The following is a 17,819-nucleotide window of genomic DNA, read 5'->3' as shown; positions in this document are numbered from 1 at the left end:
GTTCAGACCACAAATTAAAAATTACGGCTAGATTGCTTTTACTCAAACTTAACAAAGTGCGAAACAAGAGTAAATATGCGCAGTAAAACAATAACACTACTCTAAGCCATATCCATCCACTATGAACAATAAAATAAAAGCTTAAAGAGTAGGGAAGAGAAATGCATACGCAAGATAACACCAAGACATGTTATAGAAAAGGAAACCATAGAACTTGACGAAAAACCTCTCCGTGGCCCTCCAAATTGAAATCGATCCATGCTAGAGAATTAAGTTGGAGTACATGAATAACAAAAGACCCTCCAAGCCTAGTCTACCCCATGCACTTGAGCCCTCCAAGCTTCTGCTACCAACAGACTTCTCGGAGTCTTGTCTTCTCTAACTTTTTGGATCTCGCAATTCAGCCCAATTACATCCATCACTAAATGGCTCCTTTTAATACTTTCGAACAGCACCAAAACTTCACTTAACACTCAAATTGGGTGTGGTAAGTGTTTGAGCTAAGAACCTCTCAAGATTGTAGAGATGGAGAGGTAGGAGTAGAGGAAAACTACAAGGAAATGTGTAGATGATTATGGATATAACAATCTCTAACTCTCAAGTCTATTTGCTAGGGTTTTCTCTCTGAAAAGCACACCTTACAATTTGTGGGTAATGAGGGAATTTATAGTGTGGGTAAAGAATTTGGTAAGCACTTTATCTTTTTGCCAAATAGAGAGTTTCACGGGTACCTCGCAAGATGGCCCTTCTCGTGAGCTACTTGAAAACTTGACAGTTTGGCGTAACTCTTCAGCTTCCAGTCATGTGCTTCACACATGGCCTTTCACAGGTTACTCTTATCGCGAGCTAGTCGTGAATTGCACTGATTCATTTTTGAAGCTTAATCCTTCACCAATCTCTCACACTCATCCCTCACAAATAAACCCACATAAATATAGGGAAATGATTGAAGAAATTACAATAAAATTTGGCATGGAATTAAAGCCAACAAAATCTAGTTGGAAATCACAACTTTACAAAGAGCATGAGTTGTGAATTTTGGAGACGTTTAGAAGCAACTACTTTTTATCAATCAATCTATATGATCAGCCAAGCATTAACTTAAAATTTTATTTTTCCAAGGGTGAAATGTATAACCAAGAACAACAAGATTTAGTTATATCTTCTTTTGTGTGGCTACAAATGATTTAATTTCAATTGGTGATGTGGAGTCGATGTCATAGGTCCCAAATTGTTTTGATCAAGATATGGGCAATCCCATAATTTGGCAAATTTGTTCTTTTGTTCTTTCCTTATAGGCTTTTTATTCATGAAAAAATGAAAAACTAATTTGAAATGGCCAAGTTGTGAGTTTCTGAGGTACATTTGTTAGCCATATTGGTAGAATAAGTCTATTAAGTACTATATGAATTCTTATCAAGCACCCAAATGGGAAGTTTTAGTTTTGAAGGCAGATGAATATGGACCTATGTTGCAGTTGTCATCCTAGATGATGTATATAATTATGTAATCTCATGTTCATGCTAATAATACCTTTGTGTCATAATGTCTTTCATAGCCAATTATTGCACTTGGCATGTTATAATTTTTGAAGATGGATCTAGGTCAGAATCTATGAAAAAGCCAGTGATGAAGCATGTTCTTTAAAACTTATTTTTTTATGCAAATCATTATATATTTATGCTGTTCTGTTTGTTGTGTATGACTCTTCTATTGTAGGTTAATGCTCAAGTCCATGGCATAAAGTGTAGGAGATGGCTGTCATTCATAGATTATGCACAATTTTACTTATTAAAAAAAAAAGTATAGATTATGCACAATTTTTTACTTGCTTGAATTAAATCTAAATTTGGGGGGGGGGGGGGGGATTGCAAATATGAATACTCACTAACAAAAAAGGCATAGAGTGACGTACCAAACAAACCCATCGGTCTTACTTGTGGACATTGACAGGTGACCATAGTAAGGAGTCTACAGCTCGAAGCTGACAAGGTCAACTTGGGAGGAGATGGGAAGCTAAAGACACTAAGCTGAAGGATATGCACGAGACTGACGATTCTGACATAACCTTACTTGGCCTCCAGGCATGCGTATATAAGGAAATATCTTGTGCTCCACGCTTAGAAAGACTCCTACAAGGAAAGGGATCCGCAAAATACACTCATAAGGACTCCTATAAGGAAAAGATTTCTAAACCAAGGAAAAGATGTCAACCCTCTACTACTATAAAAGCCCCAATACCCTCACTAACTAAGGTACGCATAATTTACCCCAGCTCTGGCACTCTAGAGTGGTGAATAGTTCTAACTTAACCGTCGGAAGGTATTTGGCCGGCACCACACCAGTGCTCTTTGTTGAGTCTTCTCTTTTTGTGTTGTGCAGGTATTGTTTCGAGCACGTGAGAATTGTGTGACTTACTATTGATTTTTCGGCATCATCAGGGGTGTTGGTACTTTTAGATAGAGGCAAAGAAAAGGTCATCACCTAACATAGTTTTAGAAGATTCAGAACAATTTTACTTCTTGAATGATAGTATTTCTTAACTACTTAATTTTTCTACTTCTAATTTATATTAGAGAAAGGGAATGGAAGTAAAATGTTTCCTGTTGGGTTCTAAGACTTTAGGTTTAAATGTATTAGAACTTCATTTTATAATGCTGGCAAACCATGATCAAAACATTTAGTCTTGTTTTAAACTTGCTCAAAGTATGTTTATGTGTAAAGTTGGAATCGAGTGTACTGCAAGATTTATTATGTAAATCTACCTAGATCAATCGATCGAGAATTAGACTCCATCGATCGAAGCTCGGACAGATTTTTTTTTGTAGAATTTTCCATCTCAACCCAAGCCCGTTTGACGTGTAGGGTTTTATGTTTTGCCTTAAGTATAAAAGGAAAAACCCTAGCTATGTTTTAATGTGGTTGTTTATGCTATGTGTATGAATCTCTTATGAAATCTAGAGGTGTTTGCCTTCATACATACTTAGGGTTTCCAATCTCAAGATTGATGTCAAGAGCTTGGTGATCGTTTCAGTTGCTGCATAAATAGCTTAAAGAAAACACAAATGGGAGTACTTGTGATTGCTATGAATCCAAGAAAGAAGTAGTTTGTGGACTCGAAACTATCATGTGGTTGTGGTAGTAATTTTCCTACTTGAGGTACCAATAGGATGTTAGTGGTCTAAGTCGCTATTGTGTAAACTTCAATTCTTTCATAGTGGATCTGTTTTAACTTGAGGATAGCTAGGTTAAATCCTCTTTAGGTTTTTTACCAGTTCGATTTTCCTAAGTTATCATATCGTTGTTTTTTTTTATTTTCCGCACTGTTTCAGTGATATGATTTATCTATGTTAACCTAGATTTGTATAATTTACCTAAGTTAATCACTTGGCTAAATAACTAGGTTAATCTGTTTGTATTTAAGGGGTCTAAAAATGTACAAGTGGTATCAGAGTGAGTTAACTCTATTTTTTAGATCCTTTGATCTAAGAGTTGATTCTTAACCCCTGCTGTCATGGAACAAGGTCACTCTTTTGTGATCCCACCCCACTTTAATGGGAACAACTATACTTACTAGAAAGTAAGGATGAAAGAATTCTTTAAATCTATTGATGAGAGAGTTTGGAACTCCGTTGAATACGGATGGGAGAAGCCCACTACTCCAGTTAGTGAGTCGCAAATTTCTCAGAAAGAAGCAGCCGCTTTTAATAACAAAGCCATGAATGCTATTTTTAATGTTGTTTCTACTGAGGAATTCAAGAGAATCTCTAATGTTGAGGTTGCTCATACTGCTTGGAATATTCTCCAAACTGTGCATGAAGGTACAAAAGCAGTTAAGATTAACAAACTGTAGCAGTTAACTTCTAGATTTGAAAGTATTAGAATGTCTGATGATGAATGTTTTGATGGATTCTATGCTCAATTGAATGAATTGTTAACTCTACTTATAATCTAGGTGAAATTTATGATCAACCTAAAATTGTTAGGACGATTCTTAAATCCTTGACTGAAAACTTTAGACCCAAAGTGACTGTCATCACTGAAAGCAAGGATGTAGACTCCATCCCTATTGATGAACTTGTAGGATCTCTTCAGTCCTATGAGTTGGATCTACCTAAGGAAAGAAAATCCAAATCAATGGCTCTTAAGTCTATTGATGATGTTGATGTGAATGAATTTGATGATGAGCTCTCTGCTACAAAGATTGCTTACCTTGCCAAGAACTTTAGAAATTTTCTTAGAAACAATAACAGAAGGGTAAGAGGTAAAAACAATGTTGAAACTAGAAATTTTAGAAGGAATGATCCCACTAAAATGAATAATACTGAAAAACCTAGAGAGAAAGTAGGTCAAACTCCTAATAACTCTATGGGTCAACAATGTTTTGAATTTCAAAGGTATGGTCATGTGAAATCAGAATGTCCTACATTCTTGAGGTCTAAGGGTAAGACTATGGCTGTAACCATTAGTGATGATGAAGTTTTTTACAATGAGTCTGGTAGTGATGAGGATGGAAACTTTATTACTTTCACAGCCACACACTGTAGTTGATGAAAGTGTTGTTGTTGTTGAAGAGACTCCTTCTGATGGAGAACTCTCTAAGGATGCAAATTTGCAAGAAGCCTACAATAAACTTTGCAAAGTTGCTGTAAAGGATGCTATGAGTGTTGATTTAGGCTTAAAGAAAATTACATCTCTTGAACTTGACAAGAAAATTTTGCTTTTGAAACTGTTTGATGCTAATGAATTGTTAAATAATGTGAAGACTAAGAACATGCTTTTGCTTGATAAAGTTAAGAATTTGGAACTTGAATTATCTGTTACTAGAGAACAAACAAATAGGTCTGCTAGTTCCAAACTTGATCACATGCTGAGTGTTCAAAAGTCTTTCTCAAACAAAATTGGTTTAGGTTTTGTAGAAAGCATCTTTGTGCCTGAAACTCATTCCACAAACTTTGTTCCTTCTTCTGAGCCCCCCGTGAGTGAGGTTGTCAAACCTATAGAAGTTACACCTCCTAGGAAAATTAGGGTTGATCTTAAAGAGTCCAAGCCTAAGAATTCTACCATTTCTAAGTACAAGTTGCATGATAGGCCTGCTTGAGTTTGTCATTTTTGTGGAAAGTCTGAGCACATTCGTCCAAACTGTTTCAAGTTGCAAGCTGCTAAGTGAGCAAATACGCCAAAAGTACCTGTGTCTCAAGCACAAGATCCTATGATACTTATTGGTGAGTTGGTAAAGGCTCTAAACCTTTATTCCAATTCTAGAGTTGCTCAGCATTCTAATGTGAATAATAACTTCAATGCAAGAGTTGCATCTAAGAAGTTTTAGATACAAAAGACTCAATCTAATTGAGTCCTTCTGACATGGTCCTTGTGCTTCATCGCTCTACTCTTTGTGACCATTCTTCTTTGTTGTTTTTGTTCTCTTTGTTTTTCTAGGATTTGCATTGCATAACATTCATGCATTTCATTCTAGGTTGTTTTTGTTATTTCTTTTCAATATATATATATATATATATATAATAATAAAATAAAGGGAGGAAAAGGGAAGCAAAATGTGTTTTGCATTATTTTTCTTGGATTTGAAATCAAGGTTGGCCATATTATCTTTACATAACATGTCTATGTACCTTGTTTAGCTTGGATGAGCTTATTTATTGCACTTTACTAGTTTGGGCTTTGTAGTGCATGTGTGTGGGAAGATGTTTATAGTTTTTGATAACTTGATCTTGATTTTGAAGTCACATGCCTTTGATTGTTGGACTTAAACTTATTGAGAAAGGTATAAATAATCATCTCACCACTGTTTACTAGCCAATCATGAACACTTTAGTGCATATCATAAGATTTTGTACTCGAGAAAGTGTAGCACATGCACAAAAAGAACATAAGGTGTAGCCTCGGTTTAAATGCTAAAATTGGTGTGTACATTATTAGGATATAATAAATTCAATCAATTAAAATTGGTGTGTACATTATCTTGGCTATTTTAATAAGCAACTGATCAAATAAAATTGGTGTGTACATTATGAGGCAAATCAAGAAACTTACATGATTGCAAGCTTGTTTTCTAGGAGATGAGGGAGTTATATGATGTAACTCGTTAGGTGATAGTCTCTTTCAAATTTATGTGATAAATTTTGTAGAAATTGTGATTACTTACTATTCACATATCACCTCACATGTATCTCAAGCTTTTGCTAGTTGCACACACTACACAAGTTACTCTTTGCTAAACTTTGTACATGTTATTGTGTGTGATTTTGTTGTGGCCATCCAAGATTGAAAATTCCTTGATTTTAATGCAAAATGTGTTTGAAGTTTGAGATTTAAGGAAATATTGATTGAAAATCTTATTTTTGGGAGATCTGGGTTCAATACAAGTGTTTTTGAAAAACATTTCATCTCATACTCATGCATTCTATTCATAATATATTGTACTTTGAGGAGTTTCTGCATTAAAATGCGCAGTTTTTCAAAAATTTGTTTTTTCCAGAATTTCGATCGATCAAACCTGTTTCTTCACCGATCGAAATTGCGATTAAAATTTTGGTTTGAATCTGCCTAGCTCAATTAGTGCTGGATCAATCGAAAGCAATTTTCAATCGATCGAACCTATTTTTCGATCAATCGAAAATCGGTCTGAAGGTTTTTTAAAAAAGCTTTTTCTCTCACGTGCCTTTCAATATTTCAAAAATTTCAAAAGCTTTTCTCACTCTCTTCAACTAGTCCAGATTCAAAGCAAGTTTCTTTGTCGTTTTCCCTCATTTTTTTCTCAAGGGTTTTTGTCTTCTAACACCGGTAAGACTCTTATACACTTCCTTTTTCAGTTTCTTTTCATTTTTCATGCATTTAAGGGAGAATTTTTGGGCTTCATAAAATTTGGGTTTTTTGATGTTCTAGCTATTTTCTTTCAAAATTGATCAATGGGTTTTTGTTGTTGGATGATAGTAAACTGTTTTTTAAGGTTTAATTTGATCAATTTGATGAATTAGGAAAAATTGGATTTTCTAGGGCTTGAAACTACCCGAATTGGGGTTTTTGTTCAATTGAGCATTAATTGATAAATTGGCTTGTTTGATTGATTAATTTGGTCATTATATTATGTTATCTAACTTGTGTAATGATTAATCGGTCAATTTGTTGGGATTTTTGAAAGTGGATTTTCAAAATTTGGGGTTTTTGGTATAAACTCTATGTTCAAGCCAATTTTGTGTTTCTAAAGTGTAAGTGGACTATTCTCAATGCATTAGAGCATGCATCATGCGTTAATTTTGTTCATGCATCATATAGATTGTTATTTTCTATATTGTTTTTGCTCTAACTGTGTATGATGCAGTCTGCCCTTATTTTATTTTTTTTTTATTTTTATTTTTTTGTCTTTTGTCTCTTTTCTGTCTGTCCTTTTTGCTCTTTAGCATCATGGTTAGGAAGACTAGAGCCCATAAAACATCCTCTTCTTCTTTTGCTCCATCTTTTTATAGTGAGAGGTTTCTTAGTGAGCAAAACCAGGAAACTTATGAGAAGCTAAACATTCTTAGGAATGTGTGGGCTAAGAGGAAAGTAGTTTTAGATGAGCTTGACCTGGAGATTGGGAGAAACTTTGAGCGTTGGGGCTGGTTGCCTTTGTTGGATGCTGATCATCCTCCTCCGGCTACCTTGATCAGAGAGTTCTACTTGAACCTCTCTGTCCACTCCAATGATTCCAACACTCAATATGTGAAGAGTTGGATACAGGGTGAAAAGTACTCCATTACTCTTACGATAGTGGCCTCTGCTCTTTGGTTGCCTAAGGTCTAGCATCCTGTTTATCCTTATGATGAGTCTCCTCCCCTTGATGACATTATGTCATATCTTACTAGGACTTCTATTGTGAGGTTCTAATCCTCGGATCACCTCTCAAGAGTTGACCGAGATTCATTATCTCTTTTTCCGAATTTCTTGACATTCGATCTGGCCCATCTCTCATTTGCATACTATTCCATTAAAGAGATGTGCATTTTTGTATGCTCTTGTCACAAACGCTCCTATGAGTTTTCCTCATCTTTTCATTTGTTCTTTGGTTAAGGTTCATAGAAGTAGTTCTACTGCTCATGGTCTGTTTTTTCCCATTTTTATTCATCGAATTTTGTTACATTTAGGTTTAGAGGAGTTTCCGGCGCCTGAGCCTGTTCATATCATAGCTCCTATAGGTGCAACAGAGGGTTGCTCAGATGTGAGCTAGCTCTAAACGCCCTAGAGTAGTGTCTTCCTCTGGTGCACCTCCTCCTCCTCCTCCTTCTTCATCATGTGATCCAGCTGCTAATGCGTTTGTTGATCCGACTACTGCTGCTGATCCTCCACCTTTTGCTTTGGATGTTTCTAGCATTCATCGTACATTGGACACTGTCATGACCGTTCAGGCAGCTCATGGTCAGATTTTGATGGACGTGCTTACCGAGCTTCAGGCCTTGAGAGCAGATTTGCCTAGCATTAGACGGTCACCTCATCCACCTCCTTTTGATGATGAGTTTTGATTGCTCTTTGGCAATTCATCACAGAAAAGGGGAGTACATATGGATGGAGATTTTTGGAGTTTTTAGATTGTATCTAGGTGCTTCACTTTGTACTTATTTTTTTTGGCTCATGATGTATTTATTTTGATGTCTTTATTTTTGATGAGTTGTATATGATAGGGGGAGACATCTTGTGTTTATTTCTATTTCTTGTTTCACATTGTGCTATATTGATTATTGATTTATATTTATGAGGTTATTCATGATATAAATCTTGTTAGGTTCTAAAGACTTAGGTATTTATGTATTTAGAACTCTAATGAGTATTGTTGGTAAACCATGATCAAAACAATGTGTTTAGAAGTGTTTTAATCTTGCTCAAAGTTGTACATTTTATGTAAAGTTGGAATCGAGCTAATGCAGAAAGTATTATGCATTTCGGCCTGGCTTGATCGATCGAAGCTTAGGCTCGATCGATCGAATCTCGGGCAGAATGTTTTTTTCTGCAGATTTCCAACTCAGCCCTAGTTGTTTAAAACATTTAGGGTTTTCTAATTTGCCCTAGGTATAAAAGGTAAACCCTAGCCACATTTTAGTGTTGCTTATATTGTTGTTTGTGTAAATCTCCTGTGAGATCTAGAGAAGCTTTCCTTTACACAAACATAGGGTTTTCAAAGAGAAGATATTATCTACACCTTGATGATCAACTCGGTTGCTGCCATTGAAGCTTAAAGAAAACACAAGCGGGTGTGCTTGTATCTGGTGGTGAATCCAAGAAAGAAGGAGTCCGTGGATTCGAAACTTGCACGTGGTTGTGTCAGTAAGTTCTACTGGTTGGTAGCAATAAGAAGTCGAGCGTGGGGGCTTGTAAGTCTTATTGTATGAATTTCAATTCTTTCAAGATAATGGATTCAAGTTTACCTTAAGGATAGCTAGGTCAAATCCTCCCCAGGTTTTTACCGGTTTGGTTTCCTGGGTGATCATATCTTGTGTTATTTATCTTTCCGCTGCTTTGCATGATATGATCTTTGTGATTGTGATAACCTAGATTTGTTAAATTGGACTAAGTAATCACTTGGCAAATTACCTAGGTTAAATCAATTGAGTTTTAAGGGGTCTAAAAACCATCATATCTTGTAGTTTATGATTATGTGAAATCAAGAATTTATGTGTTTGTTAAGTTTTATAGGAATATACAGGTTGATTTAGTCGTGCCGTTGTCTACACTTGCAACCGATAGATAGTAGTTAGGTTGAATGTGTTTTTGTTGGGCAATGCTATTGTAATGGGCTATTTGTGTAAACTTTGAGCATTTTGTTTATTTTTTGTTTTTTTACGGATTGCTAAAGGTGGAGTTTGTTAGGTTCTAAGATTTTAGGTTTAAATGTATTAGAACTTCATTTTGTAATGTTGGCAAACCATGATCAAAACGTTTAGTCTTATTTTAGACTTGCTAAAAGTATGTTTATGTGTAAAGTTGGAATCGAGTGTACTGCAGGATTTATTATGTAAATTTGCCTGGCTCGATCGATCGAGAATTAAACTCGATCGATCGAAGCTCATGTAGAGTGTTTTAATGCAGAATTTTCCAACTCAGCCCAAGCCCGTTTGACGTGTAGGGTTTTTATGTTTTGCCTTAAGTATAAAAGGAAAAACCCTAGCCATGTGTTTAATGTGGCTGTTTATGCTATGTGTATGAATCTCTTGTGAGATCTAGAGGTGTTTGCCTTCATACATACTTAGGGTTTCCAATCTCAAGATTGATGTCAAGAGCTTGGTGATCGTTTCAGTAGCTGCATAAATAGCTTAAAGAAAACACAAGTGGGAGTACTTGTGGTTGCTGTGAATCCAAGAAAGAAGTAGTCTGTGGACTCGAAACTACCATGTGGTTGTGGTAGTAAGTGTCCTACTCAAGGTAGCAATAGGATGTTAGTGGTCTAAGTCGCTATTGTGTAAACTTCAATTCTTTCATAGTGGATCTGTTTTAACTTGAGGATAGATAGGTTAAATCCTCTTTAGGTTTTTTACCGGTTCAGTTTTCCTAAGTTATCATATCGTTGTGTTTTTTTTTTATTTTCCGCACTGTTTCAATGATATGATTTATCTATGTTAACCTAGATCTGCATAATTTACCTAAGTTAATCACTTGGCTAACTAACTAGGTTAATCTATTTGTGTTTAAGGGGTCTAAAAATGTACATTTCCTATTATATTTCTTTCTATTTTTCATATTTCTTTAATTTTCAGTTTGTGTTTCCTTTTCTTTTCTTTTTAAACCTTGACTTAAATTTTTGGATTTGCTTTTCTTGGGATCTTGTTCAATTAGGAATCCAACACTAAAAAGTTTTACATTTTTAGTCTATATATTAGTTCAACCCTACAATGAATTTAATTGAATGAGAATCTTTTCTTTTTCTTACAAGTCTCTTTTCAACAAGCTTTCTTATTGTGGTTGTTGAATTCTCCACTATCAACTTAGGCCTCTAGGACACAGTTGATATCATTTATTTGATAACTATTGTAATATTTTTTATATTCAAATATAATTTGCTCCTACTTGTAATGTCAATTTGCTCTCTATGTACTAGAGTGCAATATATTGAATTTTTAAAAAGACTGTATTCTTTCTAATTTTTATTTGTATTTGGTTCTACATTCTTTTATGTAGGATCTATTACAACAAGTCCAAGAAAGTTGATGTACAAACAAGTTTTGTGTCCAAGAGAATGGATTGGGAAGCAAATATCTTTTGGTTATATAATATTTTAATTGTGGTGGATAGAGCTGTGTTCTTGTACTTTGAATCTTGTATTTTGAATTGAGACAAGTTTTATTTTAGTTGTATTCCCAATCATATGATCCTATTTTTTGTATATAGAACTTTGATAGGTTTTATTTTAATTAGATGAATGTATTCTCAATTTGAAGCTTCCAGAAAGAATTGTGACAAATTTTATTTTAAGATGTATTTTCAGTCATGTGATCTTTTGTATATTGAATTGTGATAAGTTTTATTTCAAGTGAATGTATTCTCAATTAGAAAATTTTATAAAAATTTGTAATAGGTTTTATTTCAAATGTATTTGTAATCCTATGATCCTCTGATTCATGACAGATTTTATTTCAGATGATAACATCATTTATTTTGGCTGGCTAGTACCCTGTTCAAGTAATATAACTTCAAGGCTGAATATGATATGGCTGAGATTTTCCTAAAGATAACAATAATATTTGATAATAAATAATTGAAAAGATAGAATAGAGTTTAGGACAATTTTTCTGTAGCTTATTTTTCCTCCAGTGTTTAAATACAAAAAATCTTAAAGAAATTCAAATACTAAGGAAATTAAAAGACTTTTTTTAGAAAAATTTAAATACAACTATATCTAATCATCAAATACTTTGTATTCTCAAAAGAAAAAACAGTGGGTTAATCCCACATTGAAAAATGAGTGTGAGTTAAAGAGGTTTAAAGCCTGTGTTGTGTATCCAAGAGTTAGGCCCTTTTGGTTATACACCACTGTAAGTTTCTTTAAAAAACCTTCTCCTCCTCTCCCTGTGTGTGTGAGTTAAAAATACTTAGTATTCTCAAAAGAAAAAACAGTGCGTGAATCCCACATTGAAAAATGAGTGTGAGTTAAAGAGGTTTAAAACATGTGTTGTGTATCCAAGAGTTAGGCCCTTTCGGTTATACACCACTGTAAGTTTCTTTAAAAAACCTTCTCCCCCTCTCCCTGTGTGTGTGAGTTAAAAATACTTAGTATTCTCAAAAGAAAAAATAGTGGGTTAATCCCTCATTGAAAAATGAGTGTGAGTTAAAAAGGTTTAAAGCCTATGTTGTGTATCCAAGAGTTAGGCCCTTTTAGATATACACCACTGTAATTTTATTTAAAAAACCTTCTCCCCCTCTCCCCGTGTGTGTGTGTTAAAAATACTTAGTATTCTCAAAAGAAAAAACAGTGGGTTAATCCCACATTGAAAAATGAGTGTGAGTTAAATAAGTTTAAAGTCTGTGTTGTGTATCTAAGAGTTAGGCCCTTTTGAATATACACCACAATAAATTTCTTTAAAAAACCTTCTCCCCCTCTTCCTGTGTGTGTGTGTTACAAATACTTAGTATTCTAAAAAAAAAAAAAAAAAAAAAATCTAATCATCAATAGTTCAAATATGAATATTCATGCAACAACTATCCTTATATGCAAAGCATCTCACGCAATCTCCTTGGCTAAACACATACGGGGATTATAGAAAATTGTAGCTAGAACATATACTTCCATGCTACCCATGTGTGTGTGTTAAAAATACTTAGTATTCTCAAAAGAAAAAACAGTGGGTTAATCCCACATTGAAAAATGAGTGTGAGTTAAATAAGTTTAAAGTCTGTGTTGTGTATCCAAGAGTTAGGCCCTTTTGAATATACACCATAATAAGTTTCTTTAAAAAACCTTCTCCCCCTCTTCCCGTGTGTGTGTGTTAAAAATACTTAGTATTCTCAAAAAAAAAACTCTAATCATCAATAGTTCAAATATGAATATTCATGCAACAACTATCCTTATATGCAAAGCATCTCACGCAATCTCCTTGGCTAAACACATACGGGGATTATAGAAAATTGTAGCTAGGACATATACTTCCATGCTACCAGGACTCAACCAAAAGCTTCTTGAAACAATTTTTAAATGGGAATACTAAAAGGCCTCTCAATTAAATAAGAAAAATAGAAGACATTTAAACAATTCTTTTATAGAATTACATGGATGCTTGTTTAAATTCACAAACAGGCCATGAATTTTCAAATAATACAAGCCAACTAATACTCCTATACCATACAAACTAAAATTTGACATAATAACAAGACCAAATTTCTCCTCCTTCCAAAAAGAGCTATAATCCTCTTTGCAAATGGCATATGAGATTTTTGCATCAACCTTATATCTGATCCACTACAGTGGCTCTCATACTTGGAGGCATATAGGCTATGATATTGGTTCTATAACCAACTAAAGAACCATCTACTGGTTTATCAACAATGACAATGGACTAGGGAGCATGATGCTTGTACAAGCATTAAGATGTTTGTTGGCCATCTTTCTTACTACTAATCTTGCACCCACTTTACCAAGCTGAGTCAAGTTGCCCCCTACTACCATGGTTTCTTCTGGTTTGGTACCAGTTGGGAAGTCCATATTAAAATATAAGTATTAGAAAAACAAAACCAAACTAGACGATAGGTTGTTACAAAACTAAAATTATAATAGACCCTAAAGAAAAGTGCAACAAACCAACAAATTCCTATATATTGTATCACTTCATCAAAACTAGAATCTTGAAAGCAAAAACTCCCCCAGAAGAAAACTACCAAATGAAAGAAAATAAAACGCTCATTTTTTCCAACAATTTACATTTTATATGCTACTAAGGAGTCTAGAGATTAATAAAAGTAGATGGCTACCAATTGTTTCCATGACCAAAAGGTCATAACTTATGTTGGTGTAGAAATTCTATACCATGTCATTGGATTGTAAAATAAGGATGCCAATATGTTGGTGTAGAAATTCTATACCATCTCATTGGGTTGTAAAATAAGAATGCCAAACATCAATACTAGATATCCCTTGAGACATAGTTTTTTGGTTTACGTGTAAATGCAATTGTTGGAAGCCTATTATGGCCTACAAAAGTAGCAGAGAAAATAAATTAACTTTCAAATTCTACTTACAGAATGGGATGTTATAAACACAATGAAAGATGAAAAGCTAGTAATCATTTTAATTTACATGGATGAACCAAAATGAGAGATATGCAAAATGATAAAGCATATCAAATCCACAAGTCACGAGCTAGTATCCTTGAGGCTTGGAAAAAATATAGTCAATGGAAAAGACCCCAACCATATAGAGCAAGGACCATTTGTCTTTTCGGTCTTGCTTAATTTCTAATCACCAAAACTAAATTTTTCATAGCAAAAATAATTTTTTGTTGTTGTTTTTATTTTTTCCTTTTTCATTCATTGTGCATCTTATTTTCTCGTTTCAAATGACTAAGTTAGTCTTATTATGTTCAGTAAAGTGCAAAATTACTTTCTTCAAAATTCAAGGTTTTCCTTTAATATGAGAGTAAGTACAGAGTCCTAAAATATATGCAAGACAAAGAACCAAGGTTTCCTTTATAGATTTCATAGAGACAAAGAAAAATTCTTACATTGCACCATTGGAAAAATAAAACTTTTAGATTTCATATTTGTTAGGACATATGTGGAACATGTTAAGAACATATGTCATATAGAATTGGCTAATCCTTTGACAAAACGCACTTTACTTGTAATTAGATAGATCTAGAATGTGTTTAATACTTAAAGGAACAAGAGTTCAAGTTCAAGTATTGAAGTCATGCAAATCTGTCCAAGAATCAAGTAAAGAAGTGATGTTCATTAAAGCTCGACAGATGTATCTATCAAGATTTAATATTTGAAGCTCAACAAATAGCTCGATAGTTGTATCTATCGAGAATTACGAAATTCAGATTTCCAAACCTGATTTCACACATATCCATGTGTATTTGTGTAGGGTTTATTTTCTCACAACCCTAGACATATATAAGAATTATTTTAAACCATCTAAGGTGATGCAACTTGATACAAAGTGATTATTCACTCAAATTGTGATCGGAGATAATTTGCCCTAGTTCATCTTTCTCTTGAAGAAGCTGCTGTGTCTTTGCGATAAGGGTTTTGTAACCAAGGAGCTTCTAGATCTTCATCGCGTAGATGAATTGAAGAACTTTGCAGCCAACATCCTTCTCAAGTTGGTGTGTTAGTCACGTACTTGGATTTGTGCATCAATTGGTTAGTCACATACTTGGAGCCATGCATTAAAAGGAGAGAATGTCACTACATTACAATTCTAATTGGATATTGGGGTAAGGGTTCAATTGTAAGTTGGTATTAGGTACTGGGATTCATTTTACTTGTAACCGCTTGTTTTGATAATAGTGGATTCTCGGGAGTGGTGTCCTTAAATTCACCCAATGGGGTTTTGCTTCAGTAGTTTTCCCCATTCGTAAACAAATCACTTGTGTCAAATTTATTTTCCACTGCATTTAACTTAGTTAATGATTTGTTTGTGCTGCCACACTTATTGCATGTAATTGAACCTAATTAATTTCATTTGGCTAATTAATTTGATTTAGTTATCAAAGGGGTCAATAATCAATATTGATTTCTCTTTTCCCACATTACTCAACAGAAAAAACTTCTGTCATACAAGAAGTAACATCGTTCTAAATTTTATTAAGGTAGATAGGTAATGGCCTTCTCAGTTAAACCTTGGAAACGTCAAACCATGCTCACAACGGCTTCGGCATGTTTACAAGCTCCAGCAATGAATCTAGCGACTTGTGTGGCAGTGTGCGTCTGTGTGTGGTGGGGTGGAGGTTTGAGCAAGAGGAAGCAAAGGAGATTCAATTTGGTCTGATTAGCATTTGTGATTAGGGATTTGAGAGGACTGTTATTGTCTGCGGTAAGGTGTCTTTAGCTTTACTGAAAAAGTGATGTGGCGTGGTTTAATTGGCTGGTGTAAAACACTGATACACCTTTCAATATTAGACAAAGTTAAACATGAATCATGACATATTGGAACAAAATTTGAAAACTACTAATTTGGCAAATAAAAACTTTGACTAGCCCAAACAAATAGTTTTTAATTACCAAAAGAAATAGTATAAACAGAGCTTTGTGAATTTTAGTTGCTGGGTATGAAATGACTAAAGTTCCCCTGGCTTGCAAATACGGTTTCATTTTTAGCACAAGCGATAGCATAAGAATTCATATCAAATGACTTTATATATGATACAGCAGTTGTGACACAATCTATCTCTACATACACTATGGCTTCTTTCAATTTGCAGTGTGAAAAAAAGGGGAGATGCCCTGTAAATCCAATCCATGTAAAACATGAGAAATGGAATAGCAATGCTACATACTCAACCCAAAAAAAAAAAAAAAAATTGTAACATTTTTGACAACAACTAAATTGACAAATTTTTATCAGTTCTTATCTGAAGTCACCACTAACATCATTTTTTTTTTTTTACTTGTTTGTTACTACTAATAAGTTGTCACATTAGTTGGGTATGGAATTTTTTGTGTCTATAGAATTTTTCTAAATAGAATTGATAAGTAGATCCCACCATTTCTGCATTATTGTATTCTTCACGATATTCATTATATGAAGCAATGAAAAACCAATCCTTTTGATTAAAAATAAATATAATGGTAGTAAATCCTTCACAAGATTCAGACACATAAAAATTCACCAAAGAAAAAAAAACATAGAATCCCTTTTGCTAATTGTATTGTTGTGGAACCCAAGTGAATTGTTTCAATTAAATAGTTGTGAATTTTTCAGAGGCTCTATCAGGGCTTTTATGTATTTTTTTTATTTAAGCTATGATAAGCATAAATAAGAGAGAAAACTTTAAAGCTAAACCACAACAAAAAGAAACATGTGTCATTAGGGTTGGCCCTAGGGCTAGGCCATTAGCTAGAGCCCCTACTAGAGAAAGGTCTCAAATTTGGGGGAATATATTTTTTTTTTTAAATTTGGAGAAAAAGTAATTATTTTACATTTTAATTCCTCCACTTTTTAGAAGGTCCAAAGAATTGAATAATGCTAGAGATAAGACAAATTTAAATACATAGGTCTTAAAAATAGATGTCACTAATACTATATATACTATAAATTTTACTACATAACCTTTACAAATTGATGTGACAACAAATATGATCAGTGGACATCAGCAACATATTAAATGCATTTTTCAATTACTTTTTCTGATTGGTGATACATCTTTGTAAGCCTTATGTTGTATAATTTATAAGGGTATGTTTGGTAACTATTTTTTTCCCTTATTTTCTGTTCCCAAAAATAATTTTCTATTTTTGAGACTAAAAAACTTGTTTGGCAACCCAAAATGGATAGAAGACAAAAACTGTTCTCAAAACTCAATTTGTGAAGAAAACTGAAAACATGTAAAAGATTGTTTTCAGTTTCTAGTTTTCAAAAGTCAATGAAAATACGCGACTGATTTAATGCAATCTATCCCATTTAATGAGTTAGCACCAGAGTTCAAATCCTAATAACAAAATATTTTAGTATTTTCTTTTTCTTTTTTTTCAATTTTTTTTTTTAATTTCAACTAACCAAACATGTTTTTGATTTTAAAAATACAAGAATTTTTTTTATACTCCCAAAAACAAGTTTTTGAAAATAAAAAACAAAAACTGTTACCAAACATAACCTAATATTTCCTAGAATCATTCTTTCA

General features: G+C 33.8%; 2 protein-coding genes across 5 annotated transcripts in view; one reads left to right on the top strand and one right to left on the bottom strand.

The window, feature by feature from the left end:
- Nucleotides 1-17,819, bottom strand: part of LOC126698261 (protein TRANSPARENT TESTA GLABRA 1) — a 67,786-nt gene that overhangs the window by 22,930 nt on the left and 27,037 nt on the right. The window lies entirely within an intron of this gene.
- Nucleotides 1-17,819, top strand: part of LOC126698260 (disease resistance protein Roq1-like) — a 45,077-nt gene that overhangs the window by 8,212 nt on the left and 19,046 nt on the right. For 2 of the 4 annotated variants that reach the window (XR_007646420.1, XR_007646419.1), the window contains exons 8-9: nucleotides 1,954-2,255; nucleotides 2,383-2,683. The exons of 1 other annotated variant lie outside the window; for it this stretch is intronic. The gene's annotated coding sequence lies outside the window, so the exon portion shown is untranslated. Of the gene's footprint in view, nucleotides 1-1,953; nucleotides 2,256-2,382; nucleotides 2,688-17,819 lie in introns of those variants that run through there. One more of the 4 variants, XR_007646421.1, reaches the window with a different exon arrangement.

The sequence above is a fragment of the Quercus robur genome, chromosome 9 (assembly GCF_932294415.1).
Source record: "Quercus robur chromosome 9, dhQueRobu3.1, whole genome shotgun sequence".
Lineage (NCBI taxonomy): Eukaryota > Viridiplantae > Streptophyta > Magnoliopsida > Fagales > Fagaceae > Quercus > Quercus robur.
Note: the sequence above shows the minus strand (reverse complement) of the source record. Positions and strands in the feature narration are given on the sequence as shown.